Source organism: Macrosteles quadrilineatus, unplaced genomic scaffold, assembly GCF_028750875.1.
Source record: "Macrosteles quadrilineatus isolate MER2022 unplaced genomic scaffold, UCM_ALF_1.0 Scaffold_8__2_contigs__length_117827958, whole genome shotgun sequence".
NCBI lineage: Eukaryota > Metazoa > Arthropoda > Insecta > Hemiptera > Cicadellidae > Macrosteles > Macrosteles quadrilineatus.
The window spans coordinates 36,105,557-36,124,777 of NW_026542601.1; the positions used below are offsets into that span (position 1 = coordinate 36,105,557).

The 19,221-nt window shown below is 34.2% G+C and overlaps 1 protein-coding gene across 1 annotated transcript in view; it reads left to right on the top strand.

Annotated features, from left to right (window-relative positions):
- The first annotated feature begins 1,042 nt into the window (after positions 1–1,042).
- The window catches only part of LOC128999433 (uncharacterized), a 99,239-nt gene continuing 81,060 nt past the window's right edge, over positions 1,043–19,221 (top strand). Inside the window, exon 1 of the mRNA XM_054425954.1 lies at positions 1,043–1,172. The gene's annotated coding sequence lies outside the window, so the exon portion shown is untranslated. The remainder of the gene's footprint in view (positions 1,173–19,221) is intronic.

Genomic DNA, 19,221 nt, shown 5'->3' on the forward strand with positions numbered 1-19,221 from the left:
CATACATGAACCACAACCTAGCACCCTATTTACTAGCTGGCTGCAGGCTGATGGTGCTAAAACTGGGCAGAGGGCAGGTCAAGCAGGTAATAACTCTCATCACGGGACACGGCCATTTTAGGAAACACCTTCACTGCTTCACACTCTAGGAATATGAATCATGCAATCATCAATGACAATCAAGAGCGTGGACTTTGCAACCAGTCCGATGAGACTGCAAAGCACATTATTCTCTGGATTGCAATAGACTTGGGGCTAGGAGAAGGGCCCTGTGTTTACTGTTTAGTGTTCGGTCAGAACCAGCAAGGAACCAGAGTTCACATTGGGAAAAAGCTCCCGCACATGGTCAGTGGTCAAGGACTTAGAGACCTACCTAACCTACAGTAGTTAAGTTAGTTGTAAGTGGGGCATGCACATTGCACATCATGGTTCGGTCCGCCCCTCTTACAATATATACAACAATACAACTTATGAACATGGCATATGACGAATGAGAGAATAAAAAATTATATAATACCATTGACTATATATATCTACCTGTAGGTATATATAGTCAATGATAATACCATAATACTCAACCTTTATCATACCCCAAATTATAGTAGACCTAAATATAGTAATGCCATTGATTAAGTTAATTAGTCAATACAGACATTTTAGTTAGATCTTTCTTGAATAATGAAAATAAATATGGTGTAGTTTCTACTCCAAAAACCATTGCATTATACAATTTTTATAATCCAATGATTTTGTTACTTTAGTAAGTTATTACAATACAATTTAAAGTATGATATGGCCATGTGGTATATAGTGTATAAAGTAGTATCATAGATAAAACATATAGTCTATGGTAGTATGTTTTAAAATTTGGATGGGTTTGTTAAAGTCAAAGACAATCACATAAGAATAATCGATGAGGATTATTTTATTTGCTCCTCTGCTCTGCTGAGCGCTAGTGTATTTTTGTAGTTGAGTTGAAGTTGGTCTGCCTGCCTGTGTGCCTCACACACAATCGCTGGAAAGAAGGCAGTGTTTTCGAAGTGTCAGTTTCAGTGTTGTGATTTTAATTGTTAATGTGCCTGGTAATAGTGGTAATTAATTGACCTAATATCATGATGTGTATGTGCTAAAATAACTTAAATTTTTTGGGATTTACTCGACTTGTTACTAAAGTAAGTGCATTTAATTTGTTACTTGTTCCTATAATAATGACTAATAAGTAGGCTACCTAAGTTTTTGTGTGTTGTTTAGGCGTACTCATCTTCAAAATGTAAGTTTCCCTATTATTTCAAGCTTTGTTTCTAGAAAAATTAAATTTGGGGCGTAGTTTGAGGAATTTGACAGTTAATTTATGTGACAAGTTTGTACACTATTGAACTTTTCATTCACTAGTGTTGTTTTAAGGGCTGCACTTTACTTTAGGTCCTACACTCATTCGAATGAAAATATCGATCGATATATCGATTGTTCGATTTATCGTTTGGTTAGTTAGGTAAGTTTGACCTAACCTAACTAACCAAACGATATATCGAATGAAACAATAGAATAATCGATATTTTCATTCGGTTGTTTGTATAGGACCTAAAGTAAAGTGCAGCCATTTTAAGAGTTAGATCTACGTTATTGCTCAATAAATCCCAAAGATTATTACTCAGGCCTAACTTACTTTAAATTTTGCCACTAATATGGACGATTTAACTTATTTACGTACAAAGTACCCAAATTCACATGATTCCTGACCTTTTAAACATAAACTTCAACTAGATTCTACATAGGTTCCACCAATACTAGGGCCTAAGTTACTAGACTTTTTAGTCTAGGCTATAGGTTGGGTTACCATAGTTATATACCTAGATCCGGTTCCGGATATCGGCCAAACAGGTTTTAACCTATTTCGATACATAAAACTTGTAATTAGGCCTAACATATCTTGATAAAATGCACTACTTAGCTGTCCAATTAAAGTAGCCTAAGCATTAATATTTGTTTAGGCTAAACTAGGCTAATTGTTGATAAGATAGGTATACACTTTTCCTTGTAATGACTCGATATTATTTTTCACATTGTTCACAAAGCATTGTCTGCTACATAATCATTGCTAATTTAAATCAAGATCTACCTCCTGCGTTGATTTGATTTCTCCAATCTTTCTGATTTATGCGATAAACGTAATAACGTACCCACTTTTCGTGATCGCAGACACTGTGGCCCTGAGGTGTGACCTCAAAGCAGAGAGCGCCAGCAGTCTAGTCGTCTAATCGTAGTAAGTAAGTAGGCCTAAGTTACTTGTTCTTGAATCTGAGTCTGACTAGTGTTACAGTAGGCCTACGGTAAGTTACGTATAACCTGTGGAGTGGCGTTCCACGATTTTGTCACTTAGTCTGTTGTGTATGGTAACCCTACCTATAGGCTATAGGCACAAATCACAGAGTAACTCAAAATATAGGCCTAGATGAGCCAACATTCATGTAGCCTACACCTTGGGTTCAAGTTATACCTGTACATAAGTTAAGTATGTTTTCTAGAATCTAAAAATAACAGTTGCATAACTTATTACATTTTATGTATGTCAGGTAAATTTGAGGGCACCATTAGGCTATCTTATCCCAATATTTCATTTACCTTGACGGGAAGTTATTGCCAATTTGTAAGTTACAAGAATTAAAGCAGGTAAAGCAGAAGCAATTAAAAGCTACAGTATTAATTTATGTATTAATATATGTAATATAGTATTAATATATTTCAGGCCTAAGTTACACAATGCAATTGAATGAGCACCAGTCTTTTGAAAAAAAAAACACAAAGAGTGCTTAAGTTTCAAAAAAGTTATGAATGGAGTGGCAAAGGTGTCAAGATTCATAAAAACATCAAATTAATTTTACAATATGTAATCAACCTTAAACTTAAGACTACAATGGAAACTCCATGTACAATTTCGAAACTTAAATTTATTAATTATAATACAAAACTGATAGTGAAAGAAAAGAAAGGGGGTTCACAATAAATTGTACAAACAGTGGGAGATGAATTTACTTTAAAAAACTTTAGGCTAGGCCTATTACAATGGTTTTAATTATTTAAGTTCAATGTTATAATTTAGGCTACTGCTAGGATCTTTCTCAGGTGGGGTGATCGAGCGGCATTTGAAATTAATCTTGTGATATAAGTTTAATTAAATTTTGTTTTAAAATATAATTAAAGTATGTTCGAATTATAGATTGGTTGAATTAATAATATTTCTGAATAAGTTAAGCTTCTATTAGTTCTTGACTTTGAGTATAAATGTCCAAAGGTTTTAAAAAAGGTTTTAATGGCTTCCAAAGGGGAAAATGTCTATTGGAGTTATCTCACCAAAATTGATGTCTTCTTTGAAGTTAAGTTCTTGATGTTATAAATTATGAATGTTCGTCACAAGGATGGTTCTTCTTTCAACAAATTTCACTAATTTTGTCCGAATAATGTACTTTTTTTTTATAAAATTTTGATATTAAATATGTAGTGTCTAATTTGCATCTTCATACTATCTTGGTTCTATTGGAAGTGAAGATGGTCTGATGTATTGTTGCACTCACATATGTCAATGCCGACTTAATAATATAAAATTATAGGCCACTGTTCACAAATATATTATAACAAATCTCATTTGCTAGAGAGCTAAATTATAATTTTGAAAAGTTATTTAAATAAAATTATATAGAATTTGAAGCAATTTTGTTACAAAAGTTATAGGCTATTATACCTATATACTAGGGGAAACCCGTCGAAATCGACGGTTACTTTCAAGGCTTACGTTAATTCATCTAACTGCGATGAATTGGGTGAAATATACATATTTTGAGCATTTAACATTGTTCAAAGAGTAAGTGTAAAAACAATAACAATATTGCGTTAGTTGCCAAATTTGGTTGTTCATTCAATGATTAAAATATTTCCTATCCTGTACGTCATCGGAGTTATTATTAGTATGTTATATGGTATCTCTTCCTTTGGTAGAACCTTTAAATAGTATTTAAATCGTATTGGTGGATCTTTTGTAGCTAAACACTTCCGTGATTTCATCAGTGTTTGAGAAAAAATATATGTTTGTTGAGAAGACACGTTCTAACTTCAAAGGGAGGTATATCCGTTACAGTGTAAGTTTGATTTTCCTTCGTCACGTCGCGTCAGTTCATATCGTACTTCTGTGCCAATGAATGAACCCTCTAGCATAGTTTTGAGAAATTGACTGTATGGGGTTACTGATAAAGCTGGAATTCCTTGACATGGGGGATGTCAGTTAGTTGTCTCGTCTCGGCCTTATCAATAACATAAAGTTTTCAATATAATCTCTCTACGGAATGTTAGGTGTAGTGGAATACATGAAGTAAAGTTGGCTTTTATTCTTGAACTGTTAGGGGCCTCCTAGTTCATATGGTCTTGGCGGCTTCATTGGCAATAAATAATGCAAATGACATAGCAATTGAACATTTCCAAAAAGCAAAAATACTGTAAAATGGCTGTTACGTATATATTGACGTTTACATATTGTTAATCAACGTATATGATAAATACTTTAATCCTTTAATACGTTTTTTTTATGGCGACCATTCATAGTAGGTAAGCCAAGTATGAATGGAGATGAGTGTAGGAAGAGTGGCGCGATCTTGAAGTCTTGTTAGTTACTAAGGCCGACATTCCTTAGATACAGCTGTTAATTAATAGCCCATACAGCGAATGGCAACCAAGGGATCTACAGTTTATAGTTGAATTGGAACCAAATTTTTTTTCCATTGGTATTTATGAATTGGTATAATTATCAGGATAGCACTGCGGGTAGTCGTAGTACTCACTCGTGCGGACGTTAATCCACACCAGGGAGTATCGCATCCACAGTGCATTCCTATAAATATCCACAATTCGTGACCTCCTAGTAGCTGGATTACAGGACGACGCCACCCGTCCCAGTCAAAGGATTATGTGATCTAGTTTAAAAGGAATATGACCTTTCTGTCATGACAGTAGCTGCTTAAATAGTATTTTCTCTTTGTACCATATTTTACAGCCAAAATGTCGTGTTATTTTCAATAATGTTACTAATTCAGTGCGCCAAAGTCCGTAATATAGGCAGGTGCAAATTATTTGTCAAGATAGGTACCATTTTAGGCAATGTTTCTAAGTTTGGATTTTATTAGACACAATAAGAGCAGATATTTCTACATAAATATTTGATATTTTGTAGAATAATATGATAAAATGTAGGTAAAAGTGGCGAAAAAGGCACACACCAACCCGTACAATAGATATAAGATAGTTCAATAAGAAATAATTTAAGAATTGCTGTGATAAAAATATTTTCCACTGATTTCGTAATGGAACGTTATATTGCAAAACATGGCATGATAAAGAAGAAAATCAATTTTAAAATCAGAAAATAACATTGCAAATACTTATTTGGTAGAATTCAACTCCCAATAAATATGTGTTGTTTGAAATACAATTTAAAAATGAACAGCTGTTTCATTAAAAAGTATTATTCTCATGGCCAAAATGTAAACAACTCTGTGGAGGGATCTTTAAAGGCTTCTGGGGCAGAGTCCTAAGGGATTTTGCTTAGTTTTTCTTTTCATAACTCATCTACAGACCAAGACCTTTCTTTGGACACCTCTACCAAGTTTCTACGCCCAACCGCTCTCTCAAATTAGTGGGGACAAAGTTTCCAATCAAATATTTAGATTCCCCCATGTTAATCTTATGGAAGAAACTCCAACTTTGATGGCCTGTGGGGCAAAGCCCGAGGATTTTTACTACATGAATTGGTGAAAGGGGGTGTCTACACAAAAAATATTTTATTTTGACACGTCGTTTGTAAAAATCCGTCCATTATTAACGGAGGAGTAGTGTTTTCAAGAAATCGCCTTCACGTATTATATATAAGGATTTATATGATATTATGTTATTTGAAAATTTCTATATTATATTGTATTAAATTGATTACCGATTGGTCTGCATGGACAATTAATTACTATATATGGTTTGAAAAAGGGAATGAAATTTACATAAAATGAAAAACATATGGTGGAAATTAAATTATTCTATTAAAAAAATATTGGTGAAAATATTGAATTGTTACAAATAGTCAGTGCAAAAAATAGAAAATTAGGTTTAGAACAGAAAAGAGACATACAAATTGTCTTGTTTTTTAATTTTTAAAGAACTAAAACTTTGTAGGAATCCAAGTTTGTTTTCATAACTCACCCAGCAGTTTAGTTTTTTTTCTTTCTGCCCTTAGACAAAAGCACAAGAAATAATAAATAAGATTAAAAAATATTTAATGATCTTTCAACTTAGTATAGCCGATTAATGAGAGGAATATCAAAAATAACAATACAAAAAGAATCAGTACAGGCAAAGGCTTGGACAATGAAAGGACTAACGGTACGTCCAGAGTGCGCGCCGATTCAGATTCAGATTTTCGGCGGCAGGAATGGCCCATGCATTTAAATGGAAGTGTCCATAGTGGCTGCCGGTTTCCGAGCCGGCGCGCAGGCACCTGCTTACCGGAATGAATTCTTCATTCTGGTTTCAGATTCAGATTTTGCTCGTATGCATAATATTTAAGTTAAATAAATGATGTTTTTATAGTAAATATACCCTATTATTTTTTTTTTTCATTTTGACTTTAAGGATTAGGCCTACCACTAAAAACAGTCTTCAGATTTTTTTTAATGTTGGTTATACACACCAGTTTCTTACAGTACGATGTCCAATTTTAATAATACGTTTCAGTGGTTCCCACTCAACGCAATATAGAAGGAAGCTATATCATTTCTAGCTATAGGAAAAGAGATATAATATCATGAACACAATTTTTCACTGACTGTAACTTCACAACAGTTTCAGACGCTATAATTTTACACGTTAGTTTCTCATCCGACAATTCCATAACAACAACTGACTTGTTTCTTTGCTGCCGAGTCAGTACCGGCGGCGTATTTCCTGCTTCCACTGTGGCCTCCATCAAATCTGACTCAGATTAACCAAGCGCCGAAAATCTGAATCTGATTCGGCGTGCACTCTGGACGTACCGTAAGAGTAGGGCCTAATGAGAAATAAATACCGTACATAAGTTAGTTGAACAATTAATGAAAATATGTATTAAGGATACAAAAGGATTAAAGGTTGCAGAGCTTAACATTTTAACATTTATTGCCTAACTCCCATGTTATTCTTGTGGAGAAAAAGTAAATAATTGTTGTACTTTTCATGTTTAGGGGTATGGATGGATTTATTTTGATACTAAACTTAGCAAATTTATTTATTTCAAACTGTACTAAGCTTGTTATCATTTTACGAAAAAAAAACAAAAAAAAACACTATTTCCTTCTTTGCAATAGCAATCCTAGGTACCAATTAGGTCTTACTGAGCCACCTACGGTAATAGCTACTCACTTCCCTATAGGGAAATTCGCTAAAAGTAAAGCACAAATCATTAAATTAACCTTAAAATAAGAGAGAGACAATTCTGTCGACACCAGCACTCAATGTCACCAACATGAACTAGCCTTAAAAAAAACAGCAGGTTTTACAATGGGATGAGAGAATCTCCTTTTGTTTGTCAGTCTATAGTTCCAGTTCCTTATCTAGATGTTCATCATTGATATCTGTAATAGGCTACATGGAGTCATCCAATGACTAATCTCAGGGTGTATACCAACCGGGAAAACCGGGAGAACCGGGAAATAACCTTGAATTTAAAGGGACCTGAAAAAAAACCGGGGAAAAGCCGGGATTTTTGGACCGATTCCGGGATTTTTATTTTTGCCCCAGTAGAAGATTGTAGTCGTAAAATGCGTCTTGCCGCGATTGCGGGCGACGACGATGACGTTTTCGTGACCGCGGGAGACGACGATGACGTTTCCGTGACCGCGGGAGACGACGATGACGTTGACACGGCCGCGGGAAATATTCATGATTTTACCGACATCGCGGGCGACGACGATGACGTTTCTCGATAACTGCGAGAGGCAATGATGATGTCTACACGGCCGCGGAAGATTTTCGTCATTTGCCGTGACCGCGAAAGACGACGATGATGATTTCTACACGGCCGCGTGATATGCTCGTGATTTTGCCGTGATTGCGGCCGACGACGATTACGTTTCCGTGACCGTGGGAAACGATGATGTTTACACTGCCGCGGGAAATATTCATGATTTTGCCGAGATCGCGGACGACGACGATGACGTTTCCGTGACTGTGGGAAGCAATGATGATGTCTACACGGCCGCACGAAATATTCATGATTTGCCGTGACCGCGAAAGACGACGATGATTATGTCTACACGGCCACAGATGTTCATGATTTTGCCGCGATCGCGGACGACGACGATGACGTTTACGTGACCACGGGATTAACGATAATGTTTACACTGCCGCGGGAAATATTCATGATTTTGCCGAGATCGCGGACAACAACGATGACGTTTCCGTGACTGCGGGAAGCAATGATGATGTCTATACGGCCGCAGGAAATATTCATGATTTTACCGAGATCGCGGACGACGACGATGATGACGTTTCCGTGACTGCGGGAGGCAATGATGATGTCTACACGGCCGCGGAAGATATTCGTGATTTGCCGTGACCGCGAAAGACGACGATATGGCTATGTCTACACGGCCACAGATGTTCATGATTTTACCGCGATCGCGGACGACGACGATGACGTTTACGTGACCACGGGATCAACGATGATGTTTGCACTGCCGCGGGAAATATTCATGATTTTGCCGAGATCGCAGACGACAACGATGACGTTCCCGTGACCGCGGTAGTCAATGACGGTGTCTACACGTCCTCGGAACATTTTCCTTATTCTGCCGTGATCGCGGACGATGATAATGACTTTTACGTGACCACGGGATCAACGATGATGTTTTGCACTGCCGCGGGAAATATTCATGATTTTGCCGAGATCGCAGACGACAACGATGACGTTCCCGTGACCGCGGGAGTCAATGACGGTGTCTACACGTCCTCGGAACATTTTCCTTATTCTGCCGTGATCGCGGACGATGATAATGACTTTTACGTGACCGCGGGAGTCAATGATGATGTCCACACGGCCGCGGAAGATTTTCGTGATTTTGCCGCGATCGCGGATGACGATGATTACGTTTCCGTGATCGCGAGAGACGGCGATAATGTATACATACCGCGGGAGATGTCCAGGATTTTTCTATGATAACGTAAGACTGTGATGACGTTTACGTCACTGTGGGAAGCGACCACATGACCGCAGGAAAATATTCAGGATTTTGCTGCTATCGAGAGAGACGATGTTTCCGGTAGCCTTAAGTAATGCTGATAATAAAAATTATTACTATAATAAGGATTATTATTTTTTCAACACTAGCTCACTGGACTTTGAAACAAATTTGATGTGTATTGTATACTTTAAGCTGCAAGTCTTAAATTGATTATAGTTTAAGTGGAACCAAACAGATACGCGGGAACCTGGAAAAACTTTGAAAAACCAGGAAAAAACCTGGAAAAAACCTGGAATTTCACTTTAATAAAATAGTATACACCCTGAATCTATTTTACATCGACTAATTATAATTATCATCAACATAAACCTAATATTTAATTATCCCCCATAATAATAATAATAATAAGCCCATAGTTTAGCTGTTACAGAGTTATTTTTAGCTCTGTGTTGGATTCATCTGTTGAACACATGCACAATCAGTTCCGGGAAGGTTTCAATTTCATGACTAATAAACACTTTTTAGGAGTTTCAACTTTAGTTCCTCTTAATTCCAAATTTCATACTGTACAGTGATGAGTTTAGCTTGTAGTAGCTTAAATTTTACCCTTAGTGATGATAACTGATTTCCCAAGTTGTACACCACCTTTCTGGGTTCTTTGATTGAAGTAAAAGTGTATTTTTATTTAAATGGTAATGAGATAGCTTGGTATGAAATAAATAAATTTACCAAATGAGATGAATTGATGAATATCCTTAAACGAGGAAACTACAACAGTTTCATTATTCTCATTCAATGGCAACATGGCAATTTGATACCTATTGTTTTTTTTAATTTCTCTGTAACCATTAGCCGTTCAACAACACTTTAATATAGCCTACTAAAATATTTGTTTTTAACTCTACAAAACAGCTTAAATACCCCCGCCGCAGTAAACCTGCAGACTAAGCGAATTTCAACTTGTCTGATTACATTTTTACTAAAATATTTCCATAAATAAGACATATTTATTCCCAATTAAAATAACATTAGATTTACGAATGCTTAGGTTTGCTGCTACGGCGAAGTTAAAAAGTGTTTTTTGACCAAACGTCAATACATAGTATAGGATGAAATAAATAAATTTGCTAAATTTTATCAACATATATCCATAAACAAGTAAACTACAACAGTTTTCATTAAATATCCATAAGAATAACGTGGACATTTTAAATTTACAATTTTTTGAATTTTCTCCGTAAACATTAGGCATACAAACAATGCTTCAATATACTAAATTATTTCTTTTTTTAAGCTCTACAAAATGGTTTGAAAAGAAATTGCAAAATTTTTTTTTTTTTAGGGTCAAAAATAGGAAAACCCCATTTTTACCCCATAAAACCCCCCATAAACCCCCGTTCCCATGGTCCGATAATGCTGGATCGCGAACTCGTTAGAATAAATGTAGGTTTACACGTTTATACCAAATTTCATTTGAATTTGAACGGTTGGTGTTTTTGGCCTCTAGGGACTTTAAAATGAAAAAGTAAACCAGTCCCGGGTCCAGGTCTTACCATGAGACCTACGGTAATAGCTTATTCCCTATGGGAAAATCGCTTAACATATATATAGTATAATTTATCAGGTGTCAAAACATGGACAAAAATTCAAGCACCAAAGTGTGGAACCTGAAAGAATCTTTAAAACATATCTTTTAGTTCATAGCTATTATCTTTGAGAAAGTCGTGTTTCAAATTTATATCAATTCAAAAAATAACTTTCTTTACAATTTTATTTTTTTGCTTTTATACAATCAACATAATATTTATAGATATGGTATTTAGCCACGATAAAGAATCTAAGTATTTAAAGTAATAGGTAGTAATCTACAAGGATAGTAACCCTACAATTTTGTGATAACAACTAAAAGTTATTTTTCATTTAGCTGCAAAGCAATTCTACCAATTTACAAAGAAAGCTAGCTATTATGACACCAACATCCAGTGTCATGTAACAATTGTGTGGAATGCCATTTAAGTGGATAATTGGTAACACTGTCCCCCCCTTTTCACATTCACCATTGTTTGTTGTACAATAGGCAGTAAATTTAAACATTTAGTATTAGATTATACAGGGTGTCCCCAAACTCTACAACCTTTTAAGGTATCATTCCTAGAGACAAACTAAAATAACACATTAAAAATTTCCAAAAGTCAAGAATCATAACAGTTGTAGGCTAAAAAATTTTGTACAAAGCCATTTGTTTCTTCGAGAAAGGCATTTTGTAGTGAATTTAAACTTTAGTACTTAACGTAAAAATTCACATGAATTGTTCATAAAATAATTTTTTGCAATACCATTAAATGAGAAGTCAGTACGGTATCTGAAAACAATATCACTCTGTAATATAAAATTAAACTTTTTTGCACAGAAGACAAAGTAGGCCTAAATGATACAGAACCCATAATGAGGCATTCTGAATTAAGCATTAACAATAAATTGACACAGTTCACATTCCTAAGCTTTTTCAGTACAATCTTTGAGTCAATGGTACAAGTAATAGATAGAACCTATTTTAATAAAGTCAAAGTCTATTACAACTAAAAAACATTATAGTTAAAAAAATGTAGAAATCTAAAATACCCCCGCCGCAGCAAACCTGCCGTCTAAGCAAATTTCCATTTGGCTGAATTGATTTTCAATTGATCTATTTAAATAACATTAGGTTTAACGAGTACCTAGGTTTGCTGCTACAAGGATAATTATAAAGTGTGTGTTTTAAGTAAAATAATTATTGCTTAGTATAAAATGAATATATTTGCCAAGTTTAAACAAAAAATATCCATAAACAAGCAAACTACAACATTTTACAATATTCTCTATAAAAATAACATAGGAATTTTAAATTTACCATTTTTTTAGTTTTCTCCGTAACCAATAACCGTACAAAAAAAAACACTTTGATATACTGAATTGTTTGTTTTTTTAAGCTCTTTAAGAAGGTTTAGAGAAAAATTGGGAAATTTTGTGTTTTGAGGGTCAAAAATGAGAAAAACCAATTTTTACCCCATAAAACCCTGTTCCCATGGTCCGATCATGCTGGATCGCGAACTCATTCAAGTTTATCCCGCCTTACACCTTCAAACCAAATTTCATCAAAATCAGATAAAAATTACTCAAGTTATCGTGTTCACGGACACATATATATATATATATATATATATATATATATATATAAATCTATATATATATATATACATATATAAAAATTTGAACGAATGGTGTTTTTGGCCTCTGGGGACATCAAAATGAAAAAGTAAATCGGTCCCGGGCCTAAGTCTTACCATGAGACCTACGGTACAATAGCTACTTCCCTATAGGGAAATTTGCTAAAAGGCTAAATATTTAATTCCTAAACTTATTGTTGTACTAGCTGTTGTACCCGTGCTTTGCAGCGGGAAGAGAACACGAAATAGAAACATTTTGATCTTTACATCTGTTGATAAAATAGTTACACATAAGCCTTTTAAAAACAAAATTTTACCTTCATAGCCTAAATAGGATAGTTGTTGTCATAAATGTAAAAAAATAATAGTACTGCACCCTGTTGGTAAACCTTGTAACTTTTTAATGCTATTCAATATCATAGAACCAACTTGTGTAGTTGAAACAGCTGACAAAATTCTTTTATTCCTTTTAAATATGATTACTCATAAGGTTATTATTGGGAATTCCAGAGCCACTGGGGCGGAGCCCGAAAGGACTTTTAAGATAAGAATGCGTCTATATGTTAATCGGGAATGTGAGCTATCATCACACCAAATTTCAGCCCGATCCAACCAGTATTTTTCGCGTTTACTTGTTACAAACATACATCCATCCATCCATACATCCAAACTTTCTCATTTATAATATTAGGATATATATATATAATATACTAGCAGAGTACCCGTCCTTCGTACGGGGTTGGCAAATAAGTATAAAATGCTTATTGCAGTTATACCCGTTCTTTGCGTTTGCAATGTGAGAAAACACGGTTTGAGAAAATTTGCTTCCTCAAATTTACGGTATGCGATAGTATTACACATCTACCATAGCCATAATGAAAGATAGAATATTAAAAATTCACAAAATATCATAAATTATTCATGAAATTAAAAACATAAACATAACTGTAAACAAACCTACTTTGACAGTTCTCATTGTGTATCACAGTTTTCTGTTGCTGCTTAGTTCAAATTAGCTGTTTTCATAAATAATGAATTGCTGCACCCTGTTGGTAAATCTTATAAATTTTTAATGCTTTTGCATATCCTAGAACCAACTCTTTTAGTTGAAACAGCTGGCTAAATTCTTTAATTCCCTTTAAATATGAATACTCATAAGGTTAAATGGGGAACTGTAGAGCCACTGGAGCGGAGCGCAAAAGGATTTTTGAGATAAGAATGAGTCTATATGTTAATCGGAAATGTGATCTATCATCACACCAAATTTCAGCCCAATCCGACCAGTATTTTTTTGAGTTTACTTGTCACAAACATACATCCATACATCCAAACTTTCTCATTTATAATATTACTAGCTGTAACCCGCGGGCTTTGCCCCGTTTAACTTCTTAATTTTCAAGATTATCTCGTTCGCATGGCTCAATCACGTCCTGGTTGAAGTTTGTTCGCTACGCTCACTCACCTTTAGGTTGGAGCTCGTTCGCTGCGCTCACTTGCCTTCAGGTTAACTCGTTCGCTACGCTAACTCGCCTCCAGGTTGAAGTTCGTTCGCTACGCTCACTCACCTTTTGGTTGCAAATTAGCTGTTGTCATAAATGTAAAAGAAATAATAGTGCTGCATCCTGTTGGTAATCCTTGTAACTGCTATTGAACATCATAGAACAGAAACAACTTGTTTAATTGAAACAGCTGTTAAGATTCAATAATTCATTTCTCATAAGGTTAACATGGGAAACTCCAGAGCCACTGGGGCGGAGCCCGAAAGGATTTTTGAAATAAGAATATGCCTATATGTTAATCGGGAATGTGAGCTATCATCATGCCAAATTTCAGCCCAATCCGACCAGTATTTTTCGCGTTCACTTGTCACAAACATACATCCATACATCCATACATCCAAACTTTCTCATTTATAATATTAGTAGGATAGTAGGATATATATATATATATATATATTATATAAGTAGGAAGTAGGATATTCTGTATTCTTATTGTAAGGGACATTATAGAACTCAAACAACTAAAAATTGTATAGTAATTCGTTAAATATATATCTACCGGTACATTAACTTGGTAATGCATTTATCAAAATTTTCTAGAAGTGGACCTTTTCAAGGTGAATTCCAAATGACCAAGTAACAAAGCCATTGTCAATTGGTAGGATTTGAACCCATGGCCACAAAACAAAATTCCTAGCTCTAATCATTTAAATTTCTAAATTACGTTTGTAGTTTCATTAACATAAATTTATAGTCTACACATTATTGTTTTTACCATGTAAATCGTACCATAAAAAAGTTACATTAAAGCAATGAGAATCAACATTTGTACAACAGTTCCAGTTGCAGCCTTTCGGTCCCCTCCGTTACGGCTACTAGCTTCTCATGTTACATTTGTGCAGCTTCATGCACAAACAACCACAGTGTCCTATAGCATCAGTTGTACTTTTAGCCATTGTATACATCTATATTGAACAAATATTTATTGATTTTTGGATACTGAAGTGTATTTCCCACTTATATGGACTATAAACAGTGTTATATGGACAAAAACCCACAGGACTAAAATTTAATACAAAGTTAGATCATGAAATCTGTCCAACTCATAGACTTAATTAATCTTTATTATAATTTTCTGCAAATGTTCTTGTTGTAAATATTAACAAAGGAATAGGCTATTACATTTTTCCATTTTCTATATTTTCATTCACCTTTTTGGGTATACATTTTGTTCTACCACACAACTAAACAAGTTAAACAAAAAAGTGGCACAGTTGGGTATTTATTTTGTTGTTCGTGATGAGTAACTGCAGTAGATTTAAAGGAGCCATTATTCTCGTATGTGTCCTTAATCTGTTGCAAAGCACGGACAAAGGTGGTATTTCTTTCAAACAAAAGTAGGCTAATTTAAATCGCTTTGAAATTAAATGTTCGTCTTTGTTTCATAACAGTTATCTGTAATAGATATTGTCAGGTGGTCCCTTAGTAGTAAAAATCAAGCAACATATAATTTTACTGTCCAAAAAAATCCTTTTGTGCATTGATGCCACTATATATAGCGGAAACACAAAGAAAGTTGAATCCGATTAGAAGCAAATTTCATAACTGTCGAAACGGAAGAGGACATCAAACGAGTTGAACAAAGGAAGCGTCAACAGAAAATGACATGACAGTGAAATTGGAATGTTTGATGTAACAAGGGTTTGGCTTTTTAACTCTTACAACCTTGTCTCTTTGTAAGTCTTTTCACCAGTTTTTAGTTTAGAATATTAAATAATAGTTTTTTACAATGCTTTAAGCCATATTTCAATTTAAGAGCCTGTTGAACAGTTTATAGTAAGTTTGAGCAATTGTAAAATTGTCAGAATAATGATAAAGCTTGACTCTTCAGTGTTTCTTGGTATTTTAGAAAATTTTATAAGTTTTTGTTTAAATTGATCATGGTTTAAGTAATTATGCTTTAGGTAGTTAACATTTGATGTATTCATAGCAAAAACTGATAGTTTATTTCAATAAATGGATGGAAAGAATTAACAGCATATATATGTAAGTTTTAATAATTTTATTAGTTTCAACACTAAAATTTTGAAGTTGAAAACATTAAACGCTTTTAAGGGAAAGTGGGCCAAAGCCCTAAAAATTTTTGTGGATATGCTAAACATAAACCTGCCCCTCTGACTGAATGCTGAGACGCTACCATCAAGCTAGCAACACACCCAGCCTTTCAGAAGCATGTAAAATGTATGCTCTAAGGAGTAAAAAAAAACATATAATATTTCTTGAAACTATATTACCTACTGGAATTGATGAATTTCCAATCGAAACCATACCCTATCAAATAATTTCAAAATCAAGAGAAAACACCTGAGTTTTTAACACGTTTCTTTTACATTGTTAATAATCCAGATTGGAATTCATTATTCAGAGCTGAACTTAAAATTAGCGTGTATAATCAAAGTGTTAAAATTGTAGTTTATGCAACGATAAGTAAAGATAGTCTTAAGACATGAGTATAAAATTTTAAGTAAGGCCTCAGCGAGTGACTTCAAATATTCTACAAGTGTTTTAAAAGCTAATTACGCGAGTTGCTTACACTTTACCTACAAGCATTTTTTATTTACTAAATCACTTGTCATAACGTCATATAACGTCTAATAGAGGTTATGTTTTTGTTTATAACCTCTCATTGCCACTTATTGTTATGCAACCACTCATTGTCCCATCCACTTCCTCTTTGTATGATCGATAAATAGACACTAACAGCTGTTAAGTTAACATTCAAAGCATTTCAGTTTTACTTTTTTCATCTCAATCCTTGAACCTCATTGGTCTAAACACCTTGTACTGTAGAATAACAAAATAATACTTTAAAGTAAGTAAATAATACTGTAAAGTGAATCTTTTCAATTCTAAGAACTGAATTGGAAAGACTTGTTTAAAAAACGGTCGTAGGTAAAATATTTATTTAGTAAAAAATACACCCTAAATCAACCATTTTTAAAGTTGCAAAAAAATATTATTCTGAACAGATCAAACAAAGTCGTTAAAAGCATCAAAATGATTTGGAAGAACATTAATACTTTTAGCGACTGTTACATATCCCTTGAAACTGTTAACCCCCTTTCCTCCTTCTCTCCTCTTGCCCCTCCCCCCAAATCCACCTTTCTCTTTGATTGTTGATACACGAGCTACCCTTGAGCTCTGAACTGGAAAACATTTCTCTCGCTTCTATTTGGGTCAATCGGCGATCCTGCTTGAACTCATTTTGTCCTTAAAAAAGTAATAAAAAGAAGTTGCAGATTGATGTGATATTGTATCATTATGTTTTATTGGTTTTTTGAAGATAGTTTCAAATAAATGTGAACATTTTAACATGTAGTAGCCTTGAATCTATACCTATATGAATATTTATCTTGCAAAAACTTATTGCTTAACTCAGAGAAAACCAATTACATAAATTTTTCAACTGCCCAAAAAAAACCTTTAAAACCTCATTTAAAAATTGGTAACAATTACTTAACTCAATTGACTCAAATTAAATTCTTAGGACTAATAATTGATCAAAATTTATCTTGGTTGTACCACATTGATAAACTAAAAAGTAAAATTTGTTCAGGTCTATTTATGCTGCACAACTTGTCTAAACTCTGCTCGTTGAATGTTTTACTGAAGGTTTACTATGCTCACATAAACTCACATATTGCATACGGCATTGAATTATATGGTGCAACAACCATTCAAAATTTAGATAGTATATTAATTTTACAAAAGAGAGCCATACGTATCATGTTAAACTTAGGAGAAAACCAATCGGCAAAACATTATTTTGCTAAATTAAATATCTTTAAACAGTGTATGGATTATATATTTATAAAACTATAATTAATCTTAGAAAAAGTGAAATGAATACACATACACTTCCGAAATTGGGAATGACACATAATTATAATCCTCGGCATTGGAACTACCCAGCCATCCAGAGGCATAATTTAGAGTTTTATAATATAAAACCCACAGCTGCAGGTTCTAGGTTTTTTTATTCTCTTACCACTTTTTACCTGAAAGTAAATAGTAAAACATTCAAATATTATTTAATTGACAATAACTTTAAGAGGTTTATAAAGATTTTGTAAGCCTTAATGAACTAAATATAAATCAATTTTATGAGTACGGTTCAGGGGGATGAGTCTTAAAAATAAAAGACAATCATAGCCTATAAAATGTTGAATTATTGAATTTATTGTGTTTATGACTACTCTTTTGATCGCTGTTAAATATTTGACAAAGAAGCTGAATAAATTACTTAAGACCATTTATTTTAATAGCTATTTACATTACAAGTGTAGTAAGAGTTGTACATACTCGCTTCCGCTCGTTGCACAACATTCACCTGCGTGATGTAAACACGCTCTTGCGCAACGTGTAACGTACAAGATTTTACCTGACCCGACAATAAACATGGGTTTACGTACAATATTTTTCATTATCCATTTCACTCATCGCCTAACAGTAACGTTCTTTTACAAACAAAAGCTAGGTTAGGAAAATACTTTAATGCATAACAACAACATTTAAGCGCACAGCTGATTTCTAGCGTTGAACGTCGATGCCTCCATAGAGGTATATTTTTTTAAGTTAAGCACTCAATGTTATTTAAATGGGTTTCATTACATCACCGAGTGAGTTTTTTTCAACTTTACATCACTCGAGAAGTAAGGAAGTTGTATACATCACGCTTGGGATAGGGAAGTTTAACATGGCGGGTTAGGTAAACACTTTAAAATTGATTAACATTTTAAAATCCTATTAGGTAAATGGAAACGATAAGAACAAGTAGCCTGTAAACAGTTTTTACCTAACCCGCCATGTTAAACTTCCCTATCCCAAGCATGATGTATACAACTTCTTTACTTCACGAGTGATGTAAAGTTTCAAAAACTCACTCGGTGATGTAATGAAACCCATTTAAATAACATTGAATGCTCAACTTAAAAAATTATACCTCTATGGAGCCAACAACGTTTAAGGCTAGAAATCAGCTGTGCGCTTGAATTTTATTGTTATGCTTTAAAGAATTTTCCTAACCTAGCTTTTGTTTTTAAAAGAACGTTACTCTTAGAAAATGAGTGAAATGGATTATGAAAAATATTGTACGTAACCCCCTGTATATTGTCGGGTCAGGTAAAATCTTGTGTGTTACACGTTACGCAGGAGCGTGTTTACATCACATAGGTGAATTATGTTGTTGCACAACATTCACCTGCGTGA